Below are 17,125 nucleotides of genomic sequence, written 5' to 3'. Positions count from 1 at the left end.
AATTCTGCCACACTAAAATTTGGCTTCTCACCTCTTGGGAATGAATCAACTCAACATCAAATAATTTAGAAAAATAAAGCCATACCTTGGATGCAGTCCCTCTCGAAACCAGGCAGCCAGTAGTCGTATCCCTCCTTGGGTTCTCGCAACAAACACATTTGGATGCCAGTGGACCAATGGACATTAACGAGTAATTTGTGAAAATCTTTCCTTTGATAAGTTGTCAAGTGAAAAAAGCTACCTTAGTGGGCAAGGATCGGTTCCAAATCCACTTTGCATAGGGTCATAATTGACTGTTGTCTTACTTCCTTCTAGGAAGATTTGGTGGTGAATTGACCGTCACTAGAAGGTGTCCAAATCAATTTATCGTGCTTGTTGGTAGTAGTATAGTTAAAGTTGGCAATGTTGTCCCTCACCTCTGCTGAGTCAATTTTGTTTATTACATCTTGATTCCACAGGCCACTCATTAACGACATTCATAACACTCAGGCTGATGTCAACCTATAAGGCATTATCCACATAGTCTATAAGAGGGCCTACCCCAAACCAGTTGTCAAGCTAAAAATAAACATTTTCAGAGCCTACTAGCCACCTAGATTTGGCCAAAATAAAAATCTTATAGGCCATGCGCTTTTCCAAGATTTCTACCTCAATCTACTTAGTTCAGCCAAAACCACATGGATATTTTAAAAAAATTTTGCTTTGAAAAAATTACTCCACAGGGACTGTTCAGCCAAAACACGCCATAGACCCTTTAATCTCAGTGAGAGGCTAACATCTTCCAATAGTCTGACGCCCAGCCCTCCTTCCTTCAATGATCGCTTTCTGAACTTTTCCAAAGAAAGTCAGCATAGATTCCATAAAATTTTTCATTGACCGCATTTGGTAGCTCCAAAGTGGCAAGAACATGGATTGGCATCGAAGCTAGAACATGTTTTAGAAGAGTTATTCAACCCCCTAAAGACAGGAGTTTCCCTTTCCAACCTGCTACCTTATTCCTGATTTTCCCTTGAAGATCATCAAAAAATAAATCTTTAGTCTTTCCATGAAAAGGGGCGCCCCTAGATAGGTCAGTGGATGGAAGATCTTGACAAAGCTTGTGATGCTCCCCACCACGCGAGCCCGAGGCTCAAACCCCTAGTGGACTTGAAAAACCAATCGGACTACCCTCCAAAATTATAGAAAACCAACAGTTTTCCATGATCTTCTTAATTAACTCAATCCAAGCATCCGCAAAACCAAATTTGGATAGCACCCAACAAAGAAAATTCCATTCCAAATGGTCATAAGCCTTAGCCATATCCAGCTTAAGGATCACGTTACCTCCTCTGGTCTTTCTATTCAATTCGTGAACAACTTTTTGGACTAGCAATATTATCATGAATGCATCTGCCCTAAACAAAAGCTCCCTATTTTTCCACAATCAAGGAAGGTAACAGAGAGGTTAATCTAGTGGAGATAATTTTAGCAATTGAGAAATTACAAAGATTAATGGGGAGAAAATCAAACATTACCTTCGGGTTCTTTCTCTTTGGAATGAGAACAAGATAACCCAAAGTACAGCTCTTTGGAAGGAAACATCCAGCGAAAAAAATCCTTGACTACAGCCTAAACATCGCTTCCAAAATCTCCCAACATGAGGTAAAAAAAGTATCCAGAAACCCCGTCAGGACCCAGTGCATTGTGACTAGAGAGTGAGAAAATTGCTTCTTTCACCTCCTCCATGGAAGGGGAAAGCATGAGAGCAGCATTATCTTCCTCAGTCACCAATTGGGGAATACTTTCAAGCAAATCCTTGTCCACAACACAAAACCTTGAGAAGAGAAAATACTAGAGAAGTGACGTACCACTTCAGCCTACACCCCATCGGGTTCCTCTATCTACTCGCCCTTGACGGATTTTATTTTATTTAATCCAGTACTTTTCCTTCTAACATTTACCATCGCATGAAAATATTTTGTATTTTGGTCCCCCTCCCTTAGCCAAGTGACCCTTAACTTTTGTCGCCAAGAAATCTCCTCTTACAGAAGGATACTCAGCAGTTTTTCCTTCACCACTATCAATAAATCCTTTTCTTGAGAATTAAGGAGCTGGTCATAGGCCACCTCAGCCCTACTAATCTCATCCTCTACATTCCTGACATTCTGATGTATATTGCCCAAAACCTCCTTGTTCTAGATACGAAGGCCACTGCACAAATGCTTCAATTTCACATAAACTATGTAGAGTGGAGAGCCATAACAAGGTCGAACCCACTAGTCCTTAACAAAGGCATGAAAACTCAGGTGAAGTAACCACATCTGTTGGAACTTGAACGAGGGGATCTAGGGAGTACCAGGTAGAGAGACATTGAGGCATAACGGAGCATGATCAGAACAAGATCTGTTTAAATGACTTACCTGACTTGATGGAAACGCTCCCAACCATGCATTGTTTAATAGGAATCGATCTAAACGAGCCATGATTTTACCCACTCCTTGGTTATTTGTCCATGTGAAAGCGTTACCCACATACCCCGCATCAATCAGAGCAGCATTGTTTACAAAATTCCCAAACTCCTCAAGAGATATGAAACACGCTGGATGGCCACCCACCTTCTCTGAGGGGTACAAAATAGCATTAACATCACCCCCAATAGCCCATGGGAGAGTGGTAGATCTAGAAAATAGCTCCAAGCACACCCACATACTTCTCCTGTCCGTCATTGAGCAAACACCATGAACAAAGGTAACCAGAAATTTCAAACCTTTGGTGGAGTCCAAGCACTCCAATGTAACAAACTGTTGATGCTCTTTGACCACATCAATCTTAAACAAACTTCTCCAAAAAATCCAGATGTGCTCTCCATTATTCTTGCCATTAGAACATACCGAATCTAAACCAATTCTTTTCATAACCTTACTAGCTTTTGAGAATTGGGCTTTCGGCTCTGCAACAACCACAATGTCAAGCTTATGTAGTAATACCAAAGATTTAAACGCCTAGAGGTAGGCTAATTGATGAGCACATTTATGTGTGAAATCTTAAGACATAAAGCATACATTTTATCACATTGGACAGAGTTACTCGGTGCTTTCTTGTGCTTTTCAGGTTTTAGGTGAATTCTTGGAAAAATGGAAGAGATGATGCTAAGAAAATGTTTTTAAGCTGTTTAGAGGTGTTAATGGCTTGGATACGTAGCCCATCAAGTCAGCTTCGCAACGGTTCAAACGGCACTTGATTCCGAGTTGAAACGAAGAAGTTACGGCCGTTTCCGTAACGAAGCACGAAAATGGTCTACAAGGGTTTATTTGTAATTATTGATAATCGGCTGGGGACAAAGTGAAGCGAAAGTTCAGATTCCAGGCTCCTTAACGCAATAACCAGAAGTTATATTTCCTGTACCCGAAAGATTCCATTTGGAGGGCTCTGGACAGTCCAACTTCAACTTGAGATATCTTGGGCTCCCGAACTCCAAATTGGACGAAACTTGGGTCTATTTTGGGTGATTTTTCGCAAGGAACACAATGGTGAGGCCTATATAAGCACCCAATGCTCCATTTTTTTGAAGGACAGAATGAGTATTTTATTTATTCTTGAAGGAATCCTAGTTATCACCCTTACTCTCTCTCTCCTCCAACTTCTAAAGGGCACTTCTGGAATTCTACTTGGGATAGATTTATTTTGAAAGATATTTTCTCATCTATGGAAGGTTGAAAAATCAAAGATGCTTTGATCTTATTGCATGGAGAAGATATCTATAAAGAAAAGGAAACACTTCTTAGAATTAGAAGTTTACTTTTCTAGAAATAGAAAGTCTATGTAAACAATCTTCTCTTCTTCTTTTTTTTCTATTTTTTTTTCTTTTTTTTAGGATTCAAGGCAATGTAAAGGAGGAAAGAGAAGAAAATATTCTCTTTTCTAAGGGAATATTTCTCCTACACTTCCCTCTTCCCTCTTCTCCTCTCTTCCCCCTATAATACCCCTTGCCCTTTGGGTTGTAAAAAGTTAGTTTTTTTAGTTCAGTTTTTAGTTAGTTTCTAGTTCAATTTTAATTCAGTTTTTAGTGTAATTTTTAGTTCATTCACTTAGTAAAATTTCTTTTCTTCTTCTCCTTCTAAGTTGTGATTTTTGGCTTTTCTAAGTTCTAGTTTGCTTTTTGATTTTCATTTAATGGTTGTAATAGGTTTAGTTTATGCTTTAATTTCAATTTAAGTCTTCAATTGGGTTGTAATTTCTTAATTCTAGTTTCGATTTTAAGCCTTCTAGTCTAAGTTCTTAAGTTGATGACAAGACTTGAAGATTTAGAAGAGGAGGTCATGGTAAGTTTATGCAAATATTCAAGTTTTTCAATTACATTCATGCAAGCACATCCAGGTTTTACTATCTAAACTCTCAATCTCATTCTCCCTCTCCTCTATCTCTCTCTATCTTCTTCTTCTTCTCCCTCTATTTCTTTTATTTTTTTTATATGGTTGTGGTATGTGGATGCACTTTTATTCCCTTATTTCTTTTTATGTGATTATGAAGTGTGGCTGCGTTTTTGTTATTCCTTTCAATTTACGATAATTTGATAGGTTAGATGCTCATGTGTTAGGACGCCAACTTAATCCCTTAATTTTGTTAGATGCTTATGAGTTAGGATGCATTAATTTTCATTAGTTTCATTAGTTTAATTTAACACTTTAATTTGGTTCACTTTGCATTACTTTTAAGTTAGTTAAATAGAGTGGCGTATATCTCCTCGTGTTCGACCCTTAGCTACGATTGACCCGTACGCTTGCGGTATAATTTTTAAACTCAAACACTAATTCTCAATCCCACGGGCATTTCAGAAAAGACAATTCATGATCAATGATTTAAAGTGACACCTGAAGGGCCCATCGACCTTGTGACACGCCTTTGGCTCCTCTCATTCTGGACATCTGAATGCCTCCCTCTCCTATGTTGAGCCACTACAGAAGCAACGGGGGCTGTAATAGGGGCCGAAGAAGCAACAGTAATCTCCTCCCCAAGCCTCTACAAAGTTATGTGAAGCCTCTCCTCCATCAAGACATTGAACTTCTTAAATCCCTCCATCATAGTAGCACTATTAGAAATTTCTTTGTTTTGCAACGTCAATTCTAAATCATCCCTGGCACCCTGAAAAGAGCGGTTTAAATCAAAGAAAGGCTTTGGAGACCCCCCTTCCGAATGAGAACCGGAGACAAAATGATAGCAGAGGCACTTGCTTAGAAGGGCTCAAGTCCCTATCATGATCATTGTATGTAGCAGTTCCATTGGCACCTGCTAAAACATGTGACTCCATAGTGTTAAACATGCACCCAATAGCATCTCTAATCTCACCTTCCTTTAGGATGTCGTGTGATTTCATGTGTGGAACCAAGCCAAATCCCATGTCAATATCCTTCCTTGGACTCGTAGATGATATCGCATGTGGCATGCCTAGCACTGCATCACCATTCACAACACCATTTACATCACCATTCGCATCACCATTCGCATCACCATGCCCACCTTCAACAGTTCCATGTGTACCCACGACAACCAATGCGTTACCCTATTGTGTACCTTTGGTTGATATCACATGTGGCTCTAAAGCAACCATTTTGTATTCACCCCTCCCTGAAATTTCCATTGCTATCACTTGTTGACCCCTGCTCATAGTCACACCTCCAACCGCACTACTCGCATCACCTCCATACCCTTTTGCCGGTCTCCAACGACCTCCTCTGGTAGACCTAGAATTACCTCTTTGACAAAAATCCTCGGGACTATGCCATTAAATGGATCAACCGACACCGTAGCATGGAGAAGAGCTTCACCATGATGAGAGGTACCCTCTCTATCTTGATTCACCACACCCGTAGCAAACTCCTCATCCACTGTGATGATCCCAACACCCCCTGAATTATGAACAACTTCTTTCCCCTTTGAAACCTTGTTTTTCATGGCCTTCCTACAAGCCTCTTCGCTATGGCCTAGTTTAGAACAAACCCCACAATACAAAGGAAGCTTCTCATAAACCACCTTCTGGTAAAATCCATCCCCACCACAACTGATCCAAACCTTAGATCGGAGCGGGGATCACAGGTTAATTTCAAAGCAATCACGAGCGGCCACAGTTTGAGTGCAATTCATCATTGCGCTATCAACTTTGAGAACTCTCCCTATCTTTCTAGCAATAGAAAGCAGAAAGTTACCTTGATAAAAATCAATGGGAAGCCCTCCAAAGAAAATCCAAATTAGGGCAAAGGGGGATTCCCAACCCAGTTTAAATTCGCTTGTCCACTTCATGAAGCGCAGCAGGTAGCCATGGACGTAAATCTGCTCCTTCATCCACACCTTAACGTAATTTGAGTGATTCTCGAAATGGAGAAGCATGTGACACGGACAAAACCTTTTGCATATAGGATTTAATCTCAAATAGAGACGGTCTGCCGTAATTGCATTTAGCAATCAAAGTAGAATGGAAAGAGAATTCAGACTTCTCCACTTCCTCTTTGGTGAAAAACACCACTGGTTCTCCATAATACTTGGAGCATTTTTTTATTTCTACTTCAACAGGTGGCATAGAGATTCAACGTGACAACATCTTGGCAAAGGAAACTGGAAGACCTCCACCCATGACAGAAACTAGAGAAGGATCTGAAGGGAGATCCTCCCTTGGCGGAGGAGGATCGGCCATGGAACCCTAGGCTGCAAGAAAAGAAATCCCTGCTATCGTGCACCTCCAAAGCAATTCCTGCCAACGTGCACCTAACACCAATCCAAAAGTGGTTTCAGAAAACACTCGGTAACAATGATAGATGTCGGTTTGCATAGCAACTTCCTTAGAATTGGACTCCATTTATGTTAATTCATCCCCTCCTCTCTCTCGAAGTTTAGATTAATCTAATCAAATTTAGAGCATATTGTATTTGGAAGCATAAAACAAGGTATCCACTACGTATGGATATAACTAAGGACATAATTTATTAACATCTCTCAGCCTGGGAAAGAACTTTCCCTTCTACCAAATGGAGAAGATTTTTAGAGAAGAAGATACAGTACCTTCTACCTAATTTCCCTTCTACCCAATCGATAAGATTTGCCTTGTACCCAATTTTTCCATGTTTGAGTTTTATTTTTAGAGAAGAATACAGGGGTACCTAGATAAGTAGCATTCTCAGTAGTTGGATCATGAGGCCATCTTTTTAATCCCCACCCCAACATTTCAACTGAAATTAAACCACTTTGTTCAAATTATTTTGTTGCCCCAAGAGATGTTGAAAAATGTTCAAGATAGCTTGTAATGTTGAGATATCGTTCTTACTAATTCTATAAAAAATTAAAGGGATTATCAGCAAATAACAAACGAGTAATTTCAGGACAGCTCCTACCAATTCTAATACCTCTAAATAACTTGAGGTCCCTATACACCTCAAAATTTGAGATACTCCCTCTATAACAATAATAAATAGGTAGAGGCTAAAAGGGAATCATTGATGAATGCCTCTAGAGTAGGGGTGTCAAAACCTAGCCCGAATTGAACCGATCCGATATGAGCTTATCGAGTCATGTTTAAGACTGCGGTTTTATGATACTGAAACTAGATCGAACCATACCGAATCTGATAAGACACCAAACTAAACTTTAAAAACCGAACCAAAACCGATATTGCATGAAATTCATAAAAACACATTTTTTTAATACTTCTGAACATATTTACATGGTAAATCATATCGCTAAGAGAAACCAATATAAACCGAAGCCAAATCGAAACCGAATCAAAACTGGTGAAACTGAACCAAAACAAGTCCAAACCGGCTGATTGACTCCCTTAAAAAAAAAAAAAACTAAAATTGCCATCTTCTAGCTTAATAGAATAAGAAACCAATGACATAATATAACTTATAATATTACACCAAGTTTGACTAAATCTTAAAAATTCAAAAATAACTCTAATGTATCCTCATTCAACCCTATCGTAAAGTTTAGAGATATCTAGTTTAAAAGTTTTCCATCCTCTCTTACCTTTGTGCATTTTTAAATAATGAAAAATCTCATGCACAATAATAATGTTATTAGATATTTGTCTATCTTTCACAAAAGCAGTTTGAAAATGGAATACAAACCTTGTAAAAAGTGCCTTAAACAATTAACTATTATTTTATAGATTACAATACATAAATTTATAGGTCTGAACTCATCAATAGATTATGCTATCTTTTTTGGGTACAAGAGTTAGTAGTGTATGATTTGCTCCAGATGATAAAGAAATGGAGTGAAAAAAGTTATAAACAAGCCTTATGATATCTAACTTTACCATTTCCTAATAATTTCGATAGAAAACAATAGGTATACCATCATGGTCAAGGGACTTATAAGACCCAATGGCAATTACATACTCATCTGTACTAATTGAATATAAGAATTTCCCTTTAAGCTGGCATTCACATGAAAACAAATTGAGCTTATTCTTAATGGGAATTTTAACAAAGCAAAACAAGGAATGAAAATAGTCATTCCCTTTCACAAGTCGGCAAAGCAAAACCATTAAGAATTCAGACTATAACCATCATAAAAAGAGCTAACCTCACAATAGTGGCTATATGAAATGAAATTTATTGGTCGAAGCCAGATACTAGTTAATAACAACTTTTAGAGAGCTTGTCGCAAACTCAGAGGAATCCACCTTCCTAAAATCCACATAATGGAAAAGACTCCACGGTTAAGTGGATTCATGCCGTCCAATCACCTGTTAGTATTGGTTGTTTCTACTGCTTCTGGTACTGTTTCTTTCCTATGTTTGATCTTCATCGCATACTACTCTATATGAGGACTTGCAAGAGCGTTCTTCTTCCTCCTCCGTTAGTGCTCCTTCTATGGCGATCTCTTTGTCTGAGGATATGGCTTTTGGTGAGGATTTCTTAATGCACTTCTTCTTTCCTTTATTGCTATACCTTCTTCCTACCCTACTCATATTCGCATATCTCTGTCTTGAAATATTCTATTTGCTTTTGTTGTTAGTTTAGTTTGCCTTCTTCTAGCACTGCTTTCCTCCTTTTCTTCTAGCTTCTCTCTTGTGTCCGTCCCAATTTTCTCTATAGCCTGCCCCTTTTTCTCTCTCCTCTGTAGTCTAGTGTAGGATGAATGACCCATCGTCATTACCTTTACCGCCTCTAAGACCCCCAAACACTTCCCCCCCACCCCAAGATTCTGATGATGATGCTCTATCGATTGATGAAGAACTTGAAGGGTTGCTCACTGGGGAAAACCCTCCTTACTTTGTTAGGAAAGGTCACGGCAAGGAATTCCCTACCACCGACAAGCCGTTGTTAAGGCGTTGTTTAGCGCTTGGAATCTGAAGTATGGTATGGATATCACCCCTCTTTAGAATCATCAGTTTTTGTTCCTCTTTAAACATGAGATAGATTTCCAGAATGTTTTAGACAAAGGCCCTTGGTTGGTGGCCGGTAACCTACTTCTTCTGAAACCCTGGAGGGGGAGACTGCTACCCTAATGGTTCACTCCGATTTTTGGGTCCAGCTCCATGATATACCATTCGAGCTTTTTAATCTGAAGTTTGTCGAGAAACTGGTGGGGAAGATAGGAGCCACTAAGAAGATTATGCTGATTAAAGATATGCAGTTTGGAGAGAGTTTGGAGTTTGCTCGATGTCGAATAGCGGTGAATATTGCTCAGCCCCTGAACTCAACATACTGATCAAGGGAAGGTCCAGTATTCTCTGCACCATCACTCTTAGGTATGAGAAGCTCCCACAACTTTGCTATTTTTGTGGTCTTATTGGTCATGACGATCGAAGATGTGATAGTCTGTATGAGGCCCGTGAATCCCACCGCCGCCAACAAGAATGCCAATCAGTAATCAGATGCCCGAACTCACCACCCCTTCGTTTTGTTCCTTCCATTCGCGGCACCCCACCACCCATTCCCCTCATTGAACAAGCTTTTGTTAGTCTTTACTCCACTACTGTGGAGCCTTCCTCTACCCTTACTCACACCTCAAACAGCCCCACTACAACAAAATAGGCTTATAACTGCACTTTTTTCGACAGTAAAAAGTCACAAAATCCGCAACAATAGCTTATAGCTGCGGATTACCTGCGGTTTTCTATCCGTAGTTACAAGTGCCGTCGCTAAGTTTGCAACTACGGATTTCCTACCGTAGGAAAAGGGTACTCTATAGCTGCAGATTTTTCCGCAGCAAATTTATAACTGCGATTTTTTAGCTATGGTTGTTTCCGCAACAAATCTATAGCTGCAGTTTTTTAGTTGTGGATTTTTTCGTAACCAATCTATAGCTGCGAATTTTTTGCTGCTGATTTTTCCGCTGCGGATATATAGCTACGAATTTTTTGTTGCGGATTTTTTTTCGTAGCAAATCTATAATTGCGGATTTTATATGGCTACGAATTTTAGCTGCAAAATTTTGTGCCCCAAAATTTAGAACTGCGATTTTGTAGTGGTAGATTTTTTCTGCAGCAAAATCTATAGCTACAGATATTTTATTATGGATACATATAGCTACAAATTGTAATTGCGGATTTATTAATGTAAGATTCCATTGTGGTTCAAACCCGAAAATAAACCGGTATTAACCCGATGTTGAAAAACCGAAATAAACAGAAATCGCATTGGACCAAAAACTGAAGCGTTGTTACTTGCTAATACATTTTTTATTGTAGTGTTGCCATTATATGGTCCTCTATTACTACAGATTTTAATACTGTACCCACAAGTATTCCCTATAACTGTACTTTTTAACTTCTGTTTTGTGTTCGTAATTACAGGGTCCTCTATTTCGTTACGATTTTGAATACCGCAGTAATAAGTATCTCATATTACCATGATTTTTAATTGCGGTTTTGTTTTTGCAGTTATAGAGTCCTCTGTTACTGTAATTTTAAATACCAAAACAGTAAGTATCATATATTACTGTGAATGTTAATTGCGGATTTGTTTCCACAGGTACATGGTCCTTTGTGGCTGCGGTATTTAAACTGTAGCAATAAGTATCCCATATTACTGCGATTTGTAACTGCGATTTTGTTTTTGCAGTTACAGGGTCATCTATTGCTGCAGTCTTAAATATCGTAGTAATAAATATCTTATATTACTGTAATTTTTAACTACGGCTTTGTTTTCACAATTACAGGATCCGCGGTATTTAAACTGTAGCAATAAGTATCCCATATTACTACGATTTTGTTTCTGCAGTTACAGGGTCATCTGTTGCTGCAGTCTTAAATATCGTAGTAATAAATATCTCATATTACTGAAATTTTTAACTACAGTTTTGTTTTCACAGTTACAGGATCCTCTGTTGCTGCAGTTTTAAATACCGCAGTAATAAATATCTTATATTACTGTAATTTATAACTACGGTTTTGTTTTTGTAGTTAAAGGATCCTCTGTTACTACGATTTAATAAGTACCACATATTACTGCATTTTCTAACTGCACTTTTGTTTCCATAGTTATAAATGCATTTGTTACTATGGTTTTTAAATACCGCAACAATAAATATCCCATATTACTAGACATGAAGAAATCGTAATTACAGGACATTTATGCAGTTAACTATCCGTAGCTACAAGTGTATTTTGTTGTAGTACCCACACAGAGTTGCTGTCTCTGATACCTCAAATCAGACTTTCGCCGGAGAAGGTGACAACAAGATAAGTCCTGTACCCACTATCCAACTGTCCCCTACCCTGCCTATTGCCACATCAATGGAGGACCAACACCAAAACACTGGTACAACTGTACATGTCCCACCTGGACCGTTACCATATCACCCATCAAATATCTTGCTCCCAGAATTTGTCCTTTCCACTCCACCTTACTTGATCCCCACGCCGAATCATTTGGGCCAATCATTTCCCCAACATACCAATCCCATCACCTAACAATTCCTTAACCAATTCCTTCAACGACATGATGCTCCAGCTGCCCTTTTATCACTTCTGTCCAATTTAAAAATAGACCCTTTCCCCTGTAATTCCCCTCATCAGGTCCCACATACCATAAACTCAGGTCCTCTTTACCTTCCAGGCCCATCACCCGACCTAGCCCAGTTTCCATTAATTAATACCTCAATACATGCATATCCAAATACCCTCTTCCACTCCTCATTCTATTCCATCCGTCAGTGTCACCATGATAAACCCGATCCACCCCCCTCAACCAAATCTTCAGCATAGAAAACCCAGAGTCAGTTCCAGCAACAAACCAAAACAGAAGAAGATGAAACCAGACCAGGAGATTCCTTTAGCTAACCACTCAGAGTCAAGTTGCAATCCATAGGAGCATTTTTTTATCGAGTGGCCCCTCAGTGGCTGGGGGATTTCAGCCCCACCATGGTTCATGAAAGTCTTGAGCTGGAACTATCAGGGGATGGGGAGATCCTTGACATTCCAAAACTTACAGAATCTTACCCGCTCTAATCGACCTGATTTCGTGTTTCTTATGGAAACGAAATGTAAAGAGAGGAAAATCCAAAACATCAGTTGTTGTTTGAAGTTACAGAACTACTATTTTATCCCCCCTCATGGTTTTTCAGGAGGTTTAGTGTTGTTGTGGAGTGATCACTATCAGGCTCAGGTATTGTTTGCTGATCAAAGAATGATTGATGTTCAGGTTACTGATTCCAAGCAAAATTCTTTTTTGATCACTGGTGTTTATGGGAATCTTGTGAAGGCAAACCGTCAGGAAGTTTGGGATAAACTCACATCATTTGGGGCATCAAGACATGATCGTCCTTGGAGATTTCAATTCATATCTGGCCTGGTATGAAAAATCTGGTGGGAGAGCTTGAGAATCTAGGGATGTGGTAGCTTTTCAAGAAATGTTTAATAATTGTAATCTTATTGAGGTGAATTCCCACGGTCCTCGATTTACATGGAGTAATAGGAGGTCGGGTTCTCAAGCAATTTGAATTCGCCTTGATAGGGTATTTACTAATCTTGCCTAGCGTAGTGCGAATGAAGAAGCAGTTGTCTTGGTTAAAGTAGCTATTGGATTGGATCATAATCCGATTTTGCTAGATTCGGAGGGTGGCATCTCATCGGGACCAAGACGTTTAAGGTTTGAGGCCATGTCGCTCAGACATTCCCAATGTCCTCAGATTGCTACTAAAGCTTGGGATATCAGATCTAAAAGCTCAGCAGGCCAGCGGCTACATCGTAAGATTAAAAATCACAAGCCTGTGTTTCAACGGTGGAATAAAGAAGTTTTCAAAAATGTTCAGTCTAAGATTCAAAAGCTTTACAAGCAATTAGAGGACTTGCAGGATCTGTCAAGTGATGAAGTCAACTCCGATCATCAATAGGATATTTCTAACCGTCTAAAAGAAGAACTCAAATGCCAAGAGATCCTTTGGCATTCAGTTGGTTGCAGAGCAAAGATAGGAAATCAGCTTTCTTCTACGCCTCCACAATCCAATGGTGTCACACTAATAAGATTCTGAAGTTGCGTTTCCCCTTTAGTAACTAGACCTCCTCTGATTCTGAATTATTTTTCAAGATTATCAATCATTATGAACAGACATTCACAGTTGAACCAGACAATGAGGAGGCAATTAGATGGACTCTTTCAAATATAAATCCTTTAGTTGATGAGGACTCAAACAGGGCTTTGTGTGCATTTCCACAGCTTGCTGAGATAAAAGATGTTATGTCTATGGGGCCTCTTAAAGCACCTGGACCAGACGGTTTGTCACCACTTTTCTATCAGTGTTTTTGGGGTCTTACTAACTAAGATTTAATGCCTTTTGTGCATGAATTCTTCTTGAAAATGGTGCTATTCCATAGAGCTTGAATGATACTCTTATATGCTTGATACCAAAGTGTAATGTAGACCAATTCCGTCCTATAAGTCTATGTAGAGTGGCGATGAAGGTGGTTTCAAAGATCATGGCTACTCGTCTTCAACCCCTACTTGACCAATTGATTTCCCCAACCCAATCGACTTTTGTCCCAGATAGACTTATTTCCGACAATATATTCACCTCCCACAAGGTATTTCATTATATCCGTAATAGGAAGAAAGGTAATGCAAAATTTATGGCCATGAAATTAGACATGTGGAAAGCTTATAATCGTTTGAGTTGGAAATTTATTGAACAACTCCTCTTCTCTTATGGCTTTGCTCCTAGATGGGTTACAATGGTCATGAGCTGCATTACTTTGGTTAATTATCAAATCCTTGTGAATGGAGCTGCTCGAGGTAAGATCAATCCCACCACAGGAATCCGTCAGGGCGACCCGATTTCACCCTCTATCTTTATTTTATGTGCTCAGGTTCTCAGCAGCATTTTACAAAATGCTGAAACTATCGGGAAGGTTCAAGGAATTCAAGTTCGAAATAGATCAATTCCTGTCTCTCACCTGTTATTTGCTGATGATTGTCTGTTGTTTTCCAAGGTTAATCTCCAAGAAATTCATGAGCTCAAGAGTTGTTATTGAGTTGTTTTGTGCGGCTAGTGGTAAAGCTTTGAATCATGCTAAATCCTCCATTGTGTTCAGCCCTAATACTCCAATCGAAGATAAAAAGGTGGTTTTCTCAGGTTTTGAAGATCAAGTATGGAGATGGCCTAAAGAGATACCTGGGGCTCTCCGCTGAGTTCGGCACATCCAAGCTTGACACTTTCAGGGAGGTGGGTGATAAGCTGAACAAAAAACTTCAAGGATGGAAGCATCTTGTTCTCTCTCTAGCGGGTAAGGAGGTCCTCCTCAAATCGGTGGCACTCCCCTTGAGTAATTATTATGCATCACATTTCAAACTGTCGATAGCCATTCACAAAAGAACTCGAAGTTCTTCATCCAATTTCTTTTGGGGCAGTTATGATAATCCATCAAAGGTTAAGTGGATAGCATGGAATTGACTCTGCCAATCGAAAGGATTGGGTGGTCTGGGCTTGTGTGATCCTCAACTCCAAAACAAGGCCCTTCTTGCTAAAGCTGCCTGGAGGCTATGGAAGTTCCCAGAGATTCAATGGAGTGTCCTAGTGAAGCAGATTTATTTCCCTAGGACTTCTTTCCTTCAAGCTCGTCTTGGTCACAGACCGTCGTGGGCTTGGCGGAGTATATTAGAAGGTAGATTTGTGTTGCTGGCTGGTCTTCTTTGGATAGTTGGTGATGGAAAGGATATCAGGATTTGGAAGGATAATTGGATTCCTAGCGCTTTGAATTTTAAAATCTCCCATCCTTGTACCCGGACTATCAGCTCCTCCTGGTGTCTCAACTTATTGATTTTGGCAATATGCAGTAGCGAAAGGACTTGCTGGATATCTACTCTTACTCTTATGAAAGGCTGCTATCTTAAAAATTCAACTTCCTTTATTTCGAAGAGCTGATCAGTTGGTCTAGGGAGGATCGAAGGATGGGTCATTCACAGTTAAATCTGCGTATCATCTACTCTCGAATCATCAATCAGCAAGAAGTAAAGCTATGGCTTCCTCATCCTCTCACAACTCTCATGCTCCTCTCCCGAAATCAGTATGGAAGACGATTTGGAACAGTCAGACCCTTCCCAAAATCCAAAACTTTCTTTGGAAAGCAGGTGCATCTGGCCTTGCTACTGGGGAAGAGCTATATAAACGGAAAATGCATATGGATCCCCAATGCCACCGATGCAGGTTGTCGCCACAAACGATTGATCTCATCCTCTTTGAGTGCTCCTTTGCTCGTGCTGTTTGGTTTGAATGCAACCTTAACGTCAAGTTTTCCTATGCTACATCCCCAGGTATTGTTAACTGGATCTCTAAATGGGTTGAGCTGCTTTCGAAGGATAAGGCTGAAGGTCTCCCAGTGGTTAGTCTTGTGTACATTCATTTGTTGGTACCTTTGGAGAGCTAGGGATAACTCTCTCCATGCAACTCATTCCCTTTCTCCAACTGATGTTTGTCATATGGCGACTACTGCGTTTGAGGAATTCTGGGGGATCAAGGAAAGGTCGTAATGAACAAGCCCAGGCTGGTAATCTGCTATCTTCTCCCGCCATTAAATGGTCCCCACCTCCAACTAATTTCCTTTGTATTAGTTGTGGTGCTTCCCTGTTACCAGCCACAGGAGAATCTGGGATTGGCTTCGTGATAAGGAATTCTCGTGGCCAACCATCTTCTTGCTATCTCTGATAGAACTCATTTCCTGAATATTCTTCAGGGTGAGGCTATTGCTGTTCATACTAGATTGTTGCATGGTCTAGGTGAGTGCTTTGACAGAGTCCAAGTTGAATCGGATAACCTGGAATTGATCCAGCTTCTCACAAATCATAGGAAGACCCCACCCCTGGATGTGTTACCGATTACTCAGGATATTCTGTATTTAGCCTTCCTCTTTGAATCATGCTCTTTTCTGTATTTACCAAGGTCACTCAACACTCTGGTTGATACCTTGGCTAGGAAGGCCTTGTCATTAGAGGGTATGACAAGTTGGCCATTATCCAGTCCATGGATTGTCCATATCTGTAAGAAGGACACCGTGAGTGTTTCTCTCATCCATGAATGAACTTCTGTTTACCAAAAAAAAAAAAATCACCTGTTACTACTTTTTGGTGTATAAGATGCCAATATAAGTGGATAGTATATCAATCTCTCTCCTTTTTTTTTTTGTTGGTATTATTTCCTACTTAAAAGGTTTCTGTAAGATGAGAAAAAACCCTACCGTCATTATTAGATTATTCAGACCTTGTTCTTTTACTGTCATAATAGTGTTATATTATGGGCATTCTGCTCATCCTCATTTTGCAAATCGATGGATTTAAAAAAACAACTTTTTATTTATTTATTTATTCTTAGATGATCTTGATCAAATCTCTCTCTAGGTGCTACCACTATTGTGGTATTAGAAGGAAATAAACACCACCCCCCCTTTAAAAAAAAAATGTAAGACAGGAATCAATCCAAAGTCGCTGCCAAAAAAAAGGGGAAGGCGGGGGGGGGGGGGGGGGGGGGAGGAGAAGAAGAGCTCAGTTGGGGCCTATCAGGAAAGAAAAGTGCAAAGTATTAAAGAAAGTTCAAATCCAAGGTTCCACGGGAAAAAGGAGAAAAATTCAATCCAAATCCAAGAATGTAAGACCTCGAATAGATATGGAGAAACAAGATATGAAATGTTGAGAGAATAAAATTCCAAGTCCCTTAT

Source organism: Telopea speciosissima, chromosome 7 (assembly GCF_018873765.1).
Source record: "Telopea speciosissima isolate NSW1024214 ecotype Mountain lineage chromosome 7, Tspe_v1, whole genome shotgun sequence".
Lineage (NCBI taxonomy): Eukaryota > Viridiplantae > Streptophyta > Magnoliopsida > Proteales > Proteaceae > Telopea > Telopea speciosissima.
Note: the sequence above shows the minus strand (reverse complement) of the source record.